Consider the following 9,558-nt stretch of genomic DNA (forward strand, 5'->3'; position numbering starts at 1 on the left):
AAAAAAAAAAAAACATCAACATAATCATATAATTGACATTTTGTCAGTAGCAACGATTTTAATACTCCACAGAAGAACATACCAGTACACAGTGGTTTTGGTGCCCATCCGTCTCGTGTGCATGTGGCCTCTGCTGCTGTTTCACGATATCCAGACTCACAACTGTACGATCTCTTTGCTCCTAATTTCATATCTCCACTGAAGGAATATTCCGGGCCACTCACACGCTGATCACGTGGAACTTCACATGTAATCTCTGAAATACAATTCACATGCTTTTGATAATATTCAATGAATTCAGCACAAATTCCAGAAATGATTTCTCTATAATCTTACCACAAACAGGTTTACTGTCCCACTTTCCATTAATTTGGCATGTAAATGATCTGCTGGTTTCTTTTGTAAAAAAGAAGTGTTTTTCAGAGCAGATGATCTCCACGCTTTCTCCAACTTTGAAAACAGTTTTTCCCTCTGGGTTAATCCTTTTTACTCCCAGTATGGTTGACTCAAACTGACAAGTTACTTCTGTACAAGACATAAAACTTGAGTAAAGGCCTGTTCACACCAACACAAATGCTTTTTTGTTATGTTATCTCATACGATTTGAGTTCAGAGTCAGATCAATGTGTAAACAGTAGGCTGCTGCAAATATAACCCGAATAACAAATTTTCACAAACAAAATTCTGATAAAAAAATGAACAAGCGCCTATTTTTTGTGTTTATTGTAATATTATATATACATATATAATGTTATTTATGAAGAATTACAATCTGATTTTGTATTTCAAGGGGTTTTCTATAAAATGACACCATTTATTTAATTTATTGTATGTGTGTAGGGTAAACAAATAAATTTAAATTTGGGTATGCCAAATCCAGGCGGATACCCCCTAAATAACCCAAGTGCTTAAGGGGTTAAAAAATATTTAGACAAATATTGTAGAATATGCTGGCTATTTATCCGTTATTAGCTATAACAAAAACATATTGGCTTATCTGTATAAAAAAGATCAAGCTGTAACATACCTGTGCATTGCTGTACGCCTGTCCACTGGCCCTGGGAATCACAGGTGATTTGTACAGGCTCTTCTGGTTCAAATCCAGAGCGACATTTATATTCTATTCTTGAACCGATTTTGTAGTTTATTCTCTGACCTCCCATAATCTCTGCATTTGGGATTCTTGGTGGGTCACACATCATTTCTAATATATATATATATATATATAAACAACCAAATATATATAAATATATATATATACAATCTGACAGTAGGTGGCGCTTACAGAAAATCAGAAATAACCTTTGTTCACATGGTTTCTGACACTCACTTGTCATGGAGAAGGGAATGAGAAGACAAACTATATTTTTTTCCAGTTATTGTATTTGCAATGGTGTTTAAAATGAAAGTGAAAGTGACGTGATACCAAGGATGGTAACCCATACTCAGAAATTGTGCTCTGCATTTATTCCATCCATCTGCACACACACACGGATCAGTGGGCAGCCATTGCTGCAGCGCAACTGGAGGTTCGGTGCCTTGCTCAGGGGCACCTCTGTCGTGGATATTGAAAGTGGAAGAGAGCGCTATTCATTCACTCCCCCCCCACCTACAATCGTTGCTGGTACTGAGACTCAAACCTGTGACCTTCAGGTTACAAGTCCAACTCTCTAACCATTAGGCCACAACTGCCTCTAAAGCAAACAACACCAATTAATAGAGTACAGAGACAGGAGAGACAGTTCTGGATTCTTCTACTGTTAAGGCCCTGATTAAAGCAAAATTGAATTGAAAGTTCGAAACAGCTTGCTAAAGAAAACGTTCTTGAGCAGTTTGCTCTAGCTAGTAAAGACATATGAACTACCACTGGTCTGTGACAATGACATAATAGGTAGGTGTGGCTCTGGGTTCATTCTCCGGTTCATTTTTTCTGTTCAGTCCATCAAGGTCAGATTTGAGTAAAAACATCAACACACTGGAGAGCTGATTTATATTACTGAAGCAGTAAATGTGATCGAAAGTGACACTAACACTGTTTTTTCATGTTAACACTGTAAAGCTGCTTGCTTTAAAGCAATCAATTATATAAACTGCTATATGAATACATTTGACTTGACTTGACTTGAGTGCTGCATTGCAGAGCTGGTGCAAACGTATTCGCATCAATGTGATAAGATGCTTCCTTAACTGCTGTTTTCTCACCTCTGTCATTTGTTGTGTTTACTTTGTTGTTGAGAAGAAAGCGCACAGCATTTGTTTACATATTCATATAAAATTCATCTAAAAACCGCTCTCATCAGCATGGGTGGCGCGACATCTGGTATTTTGAACTTCTTTTCGCCCCTAAGTCAGGGGTTTCCTATGTTTTTGAGCTATTATTGTGCAGATATAATTGATTTTATAATTAAAAAGTTGCATTATAACCTTCAATGGAATTAATGGTGAATTGTCAATAAGCTGTAACATACCTGTGCATTGCTGTACGCCTCTCCACTGGCCGTGGGAATCACAGGTGATTTGTACAGGCTCCTCTGGTTCAAATCCAAGATGACATTTATATTGTACTCTTGAATTGATTCTGTAGTTTGGTTGCCAATGTCCTACAGTCTCCACATTTAGGATTTTAGGCACTGCACACATTATTTCTTTAAAAAAAAAAAAAATTCTACAGACTTTGATCATAATAATATACATTTCTCTCAGCTTAAACCTCTCATTGTTTGGCCGAAATAAAGCATCTTATGTAAATCGTCAGATCGTAGAGCTGAGTCGGATATCTTTGGATAAATTCAGGTTTGTTCATCATACTTGGCAGCTGTTTAAATAAAGTAGCATCATCTCTATTTTTGTAAAAGTTGTAACATTTAATAGCAGAACATACCAGCACACAGTGGTTTGGTGTCCATCCGTCTCGTGTACATGTGGCCTCTGCTGCTGTTTTACGATATCCAGTTTCACAACTGTACGATTTTATTGCTCCCAGTTTCTTATCTCTACTGAAGTAATAGGATGGGTAATACACATGCTGGTCATGTGGAGTTTCACATGTAATCTCTGAAACAAGATTCATATGCTTTTAATAACATGCAATAAATTCATCACCAAATCCAGAAATGTTTCTCTGTAATCTTACCCTCACAAACAGGCTCATAGTCCCACTCTCCATTATCTTTGCATATAAATGATCTGCTGGTTTCTTTTGTACCAAATAACCAGTATTTTTCAGAGCAGCTGATCTCCACACTTTCTCCAGCTCTGAAAATAGTCTTTCCATATGGGTTGATCTTTTTTACTCCAAATGTGTTTGACTTCAGCTCACAGGTTACTTCTGGACAAGACATAATTATATAAAAGTAATGGTAAGAAGAGATGAACCAGGACTGAATTCTTTTTTTTGAAGGATTACATTCTTTTGATTTTTTTTATCCTAAAAAGAAAAAGAAAAAAGATAGCTTTCAATGAACAGAGAATAATAATGTATTGTCCCTTTGTAAGCATTAGATGCACATTTTCGGTTTTGAGAACTATTAGATGTACAGTATTTGCTACACTACAAAAAAATAAAGATTACTGGAGTATATTTTACAATAAAATAAGAAACAAGTCTTTCTAAATTCATGTTTAATTCAATGTGTCACTTGCCATTTTCTTTGTGATCAGTTGTGAAATTTACTAGCAAATGTTTGCCATGAAAATTCTGTCCGATTATCTCATACGATTTGAGTTCAGAGTCAGATCAATGTGTAAACAGTAGGCTGGATGAAAATGCTATTTCACAATCTGACAGTAGGTGGCGCTTACAGAAAAGCAGAAATAACCTTTGTTCACAGAGTTTCTGACACTCACTTGCCATGGAGAACGGAATGAGAAGACAAACTATATATTTTTAGGTTATTGTATTTGCAATGGTGTTGAAAATGAAAGCTATGGGTAACCCATACTCGGAAATTGTACTCTGCATTTATTCCATCCATCTGCACACACACACGGATCAGTGGGCAGCCATTGCTGCAGCGCAACTGGAGGTTCGGTGCCTTGCTCAAGGGCACCTCTGTCGTGGATATTGAAAGTGGAAGAGAGTGCTATTCATTCACCCCCCCCACACCTACAATCCGTGCTGGTTCTGAGACTCAAACCTGTGACCTTCAGGTTACAAGTCCAACTCTCTAACCATTAGGCCACAACTGCCCCTAAAACAAACAACACTCTACAGCATGACAGGACGACAAGTAAATAATCTCATTCCATTTACAAATATTAGTGTGTTGACTACATTAAGCTCCACTTTGAAGTTAACATAAAAATTTAACTAAGGTCGAACAAATATCTATTTTGTTAACCCTCTGGGCCTCTTCGGTCATTTTTGACTGAAAAAAAATGTATATTTCGAATTTTTAAATATCGTGGCTTCATCGGAATGAGATGACACTTGGTGACTTTTGTCACATTAGCTATGTAAACATACACAAAAAATCATGGACATGATTCGGATATGTTAAAGGGTCAATAGAAAAAAAAGTCACACTTGGCTCCTTCGAGGTCAAAAATGACCGACATAGGAAATAATTAGGAAATACGAAAAAAATATGAAAACTCCAAGAATCTTTTGCTGGTACAAACTACAAATCAGCCACTGTGCAGAACAAAAGTACACAGCAATCAAAGGGTGATTCTCTAAAATATCAAGAGTGCAAAATAGACACCCAAGCACACACACACACACACATGAACTGACTGCACAGAGCAAATTTTGAGAATATTCAATGATTGATTGAAATCATAATGCAAAACCTGATATTTATCTAACCAAAAATATCTAAACCTTGACAAAAAGTACTCTTTTAGAATGTCTAAATATATATCTAAAAGTAAAACCTAATAAAAGGAAGAAATTATGTCTAAAAAACAATGGGAATCCAAAGGCCTCTGTATATATGTATATAGGGAACTATACAGGGGTTTACATGACATTACACAGGTTTTTATTTTTTTATGCCACCAGATGGCACAATTCTCACTTCAAAAAATGGATTTGAAACATTTCACTCTGTTTTAACATTAAATATTGCATTTATTGAAAAATAATAAATAAATAAAAATATATAAATTTTAATAGAAAAAATAGCTCATTAAAATTGTATAAATATTGCACATTATCATAAAATCCCCTCAAATTCTAAATAATAATAAAAAAAATATTATTAAAAAAAATATATTACACTGATTTTCCTGAAAAAAAAAAGAAGAAGTTACAGTTCAAGGCTTCGATCACTTTTGACCGCGAAGGAGCTAGGTGTGACCCCTAAACGAAGAGGCCCAGAGAGTTAATATATAGGAAATATACCTTTTTCAATAACTACAAATTAAATTTTGTCACAAATTAGCCAGATTCAACTGAGCAATATCTTAATGTTTTTGTTTCCAATTAAGTTTTTGAATTTTTACTTTTTAATTTAAGGTTAGCATCTATGTGCATTTAGAATGTTTCAGTTCATGTGTGTCACCACTGACATGTTGGCATTATTACGGCCTAAGGACAGTAAGATTTTAATATTTTCCATATGAATTGTTTATGTAACAGTGGTGGATTACCATCACATTCTGGGTTCAGAGTCCAGCCAAATTTAGCACATTTGGGGATTCCCTCTCTGGGTTTGAATCCTTCATTGCATTTGTATTTTAATGTCGCATCTTTCTGGTATTCTGGCCGTGGCTCAACAACATATCCATTTGGTATGACAGGTGCTGCGCATGTTATAACTGTATGAAAAGTGAGAGAAACAAGAATAAATAAAGTGGTTCTTTGAGTAAAGGACAGGAATCTGTGATCATTGGGTGAAGATACAGACAAACAAAAAAATAATCAATGGAAATTAACCTTTGCACTTTGGAACAGCATCACTCCATGTTCCCGTCTCTTTGCAGTGAATGTCACTATTTCCGTCTATCATTTTGTCAGAAGATACACACTCAAAGTGAATAACATCACCATAACGTCCCTCCTCTGTGTTACCCGATGCAGTCACCTCCCAATCTGTGCGAATGGCTGGACATTTCACCACTGAATATGAAAATAAATAACAAATAAAGAAACCAACAAAAAAATCAGTCAATAATACATCTATAAATCATTTTAGTTATAGTTCTCTTCTAGCTTATGAGTCACTATTCTATGATGGTGATATTAAATCGTACCCTCACAGACAGGGACGGCGTTGTCCCATCCTTGAGCTCTGCAGGAACGCTGATTGATTCTGCTTGCCATTTCATACCTGTGAACATAATGTTTTTACAAGTACAAGAGTGTCAAACTCAAAGAGGAAAGTATACATTTCATATCATAAAAAAAGCATAAGCATATTTACCCTTTCTTGCAATTATACACAACTGTTGTTCCAAAAAGATACTCTGTCCCCTTTATAAGTTTAAAATCACCATTTGGTGTGTCGCCTGGATGACTACATCTTTTCTCTGCAGAAATCAAACAAATTTAACTTAACATGGTAACACTGATTTGTTAATGAAAAAATGATATTGTCATCATATAGACAATTCTCTTACTTGCACATGGTCGCTCAATGGCGTTTTTCCACTCTCCTTTTTCACACTTTAATTTATACAAGCCAGTATAACCTGTTATGCAGTTCACTCTCACTGCTTCACCATCAGCGTATGAAGCTTTCACAACTGGTTCTGTGTTTTCATGTTTAATGTCCTCTCGAAGACATTCTGAGAAGAACAAACAAACACACATACAAAGATGTACTGCGCAACACCTTAAAAGTGTTGGAAGTGCATATAATAAGTATAGTATTCTACTTAATAAAATTAATAAACTCACCTTGACTTTGCACAAAGGTAACAGTAAACAGGAAACAGGAAAAACGAATGATTTGTACAGGAACTCTCATTTTCAGCAAAAGCATCTCACAAATGCTTTTGTTTTCTGATTTTGGTCTCTGTTTGTATGATGGGGGATCAAAACGTTAATCATTTACTAAAGTCAAAAGGTGGATGCTTTTACATCAGACCACTCCATGAACATGCACAATGATATTTTGATTAAAAGAAAAGATTTATCTGACGTTTACATTTGTCAACTGAACACACAGGAGGTTGTATCAGTGTATTTTGGTATCATGCAGTTCGAGTATATTTCTACGTTTTAAGAAGTGCATTACAATATGTCTAACATTTAAATTCAAGTCAATAAAATCAAACTGAAAAGAAAAATTACATTACAAAATAATGCATTGCCTTGACTTTGACAACCTAATGAAAACAACTAAAATACAAAGCTAAAGATTTGTATAGAAACCCTAGTTTTGAGTTCACTTAAGATGTAACTTTTTAGTCTTTGTCTCTGAAACTTTTCCTTGCTTGTGGATCAACAAAAAGTCATCGCTTTTAACCAGACCTCTCTGTGTACAACAATATTTACTGCAATTCGCATTTGACAAACCAAAAGACAAATTTGAGAGGTCAAACTTCTAAAGTCATATTTATGTAACATACAGTTAAACAGGAAGCAAAAAGTGAGTTGCAAAATAATTTATGTTTTAATTGCTGTGCTGTAAAGGTTACACCTTATAGATTTTTTTTTCACTGCATGGTGTACTCTATATTTCAAGAAGAACAGTATTTGATAAATTAATCTGTCCCACAGAGCATTGTAAAGAAAGAAACTACAGAAATGAGTGAGATGACAGAAGTTTCATAATATACAAGCTTACAAAACAGCAATAACACAGCAATTGCATAATATATCTGTAACTGCAATTGCAATACTGCAGTGGAAAAAACGGAGATAGATAAAGACTCGATACTTAAAAAATGAAAAACTAAAAATGTTGTTGTCTCGTATGACCTAGATGATCCTCCTCATCTTACACTGAATAAATACGTTTTTGTTTTTTCCCCGTAAAAGTTGGACGTCATTTACTGGATCTTACACTGTGGACGTTTGATAAACACTGATATGTAAATAGTTGTCATGTGTTTGCTGAGCTTTGGCCCATTCGATAGGTTCAAAATGTGTGTGTTTTTCCCCCCTTTTTGACATTTATCCTAAATGTAAAATTAAACATTAGATGAGCATTTTTTTTTCTATTCATCAAAAATTCCAGAATGAGCGACAAGGTTTTACATTTTGGCATAAAATTAAGCTCAGGTGCTACTGTAGCTTTGGACCAAAGGTTTGATAAACTTCCTATAAATTAAAGAAAATTATTAATTTGATCATTGTTTCATAGGCTCAATAACAGGGCTGAAGGCTGAGATTAAAAAATATGTTCAGTGCTACAACATTTGTAAAAATGGATAAAACATTATTTACTTGTGACTACTACTTGTCATGCTGTAGCAAACCAATAATGCCATTTCTTGAAGGTCAGAATTTAAAGCTGTTACATATTTTTTCACCAAATAAACAATCACTGGTAAATTGCTAATTAAAGTAAATTTATTTGTATAGAGTTTTTCACATTACAGCCTTACAAAAAGTCATAATGTTATGACTATAATGTCTTAGTGCTTTACCATATAGCAAGTTTCATGAATGGGTGAAAGAGATGAAGTGATGAACAGGCCTGTTTGTCTGTGACCAGGTACTTCATGAAGCAACTGCACCACCAAGTGGTTCCTGTGAGAAGTTTGGAGTGATATGTATGTGTGTGTGTGTGTGTATATATATATATATATATATATATATATATATAAACTCATGAGAGGTGAAAAAAGTGAGACAATTACACATCAGAGGCCATTGTGAAAGAAGAATAAGCTTTAATCATTTCAATCCTTTTTGTATGGTGTAATGATTTAAAGTAATTCACTGCACTCTGTAAATTTTACTGGCTTCTATTGGTTAAACAGAAGTCAGCATTTCTAATAAATTCTCCCTATTGTGATTGTGCATGAGCCAAGCTTTTGTAAATGCATTTATAAATTAGATATTATAAATCATCACGGGATATATTTAAATGGGTGTCATATAGTATGATTATTATATTATATTATAAAGTATACACTTTGTTCCAGCTTTATCTTTTTTTTCTGATAAATTAGGCAGGGAAACATTTTGCGAGTAGGCCTACTGTTACATGTTGCTGTATAAAGCCCCCGACAAAGGAGTAGAATTCAAAACCAAGAGTTCCCTAATAATAATCCACAAGGAAAGCAATGGAAATCACAGGATTTAGCAAACCACAAAAAAAACAAATATAATAGAATATATAAAATAATATAAAAGAACTAATGAAAAACTAAGGGCTTACAGTAAACGCATGTGTTACGTATCCGGTCCATGAACTCGCCATATACCTGTTTGCCACTGTTCGACCCTGCCTGTGTTTCTGACCTCCTCTGTTTTTAATAAAGCTTGCACATGGATCCGCACGTCTCACGTCTTGTCAGCCCTGTAACAGAATACTCGGCCACACAAGGATCCAGCGGCTTTTCAAGTGGACACTGGCCAGGTATGGACATTGCAAGACTGTTATTAGCCCTCGAGCAGGGCACACGCTCGCTCGAGGATTACATTCAAGAGTATCTGGACAT

At 35.0% G+C, this 9,558-nt stretch overlaps 1 pseudogene; it reads right to left on the reverse strand.

The window, feature by feature from the left end:
* Positions 1 to 7,205, reverse strand: part of LOC107715717 (complement factor H-like) — a 13,928-nt pseudogene extending 6,723 nt beyond the window's left edge.
* Between the last annotated feature and the right edge of the window lie 2,353 nt (positions 7,206 to 9,558).

The sequence above is a fragment of the Sinocyclocheilus rhinocerous genome, unplaced genomic scaffold, assembly GCF_001515625.1.
Source record: "Sinocyclocheilus rhinocerous isolate Xijiao unplaced genomic scaffold, SAMN03320098_v1.1 scaffold450, whole genome shotgun sequence".
NCBI classification, from domain to species: domain Eukaryota; kingdom Metazoa; phylum Chordata; class Actinopteri; order Cypriniformes; family Cyprinidae; genus Sinocyclocheilus; species Sinocyclocheilus rhinocerous.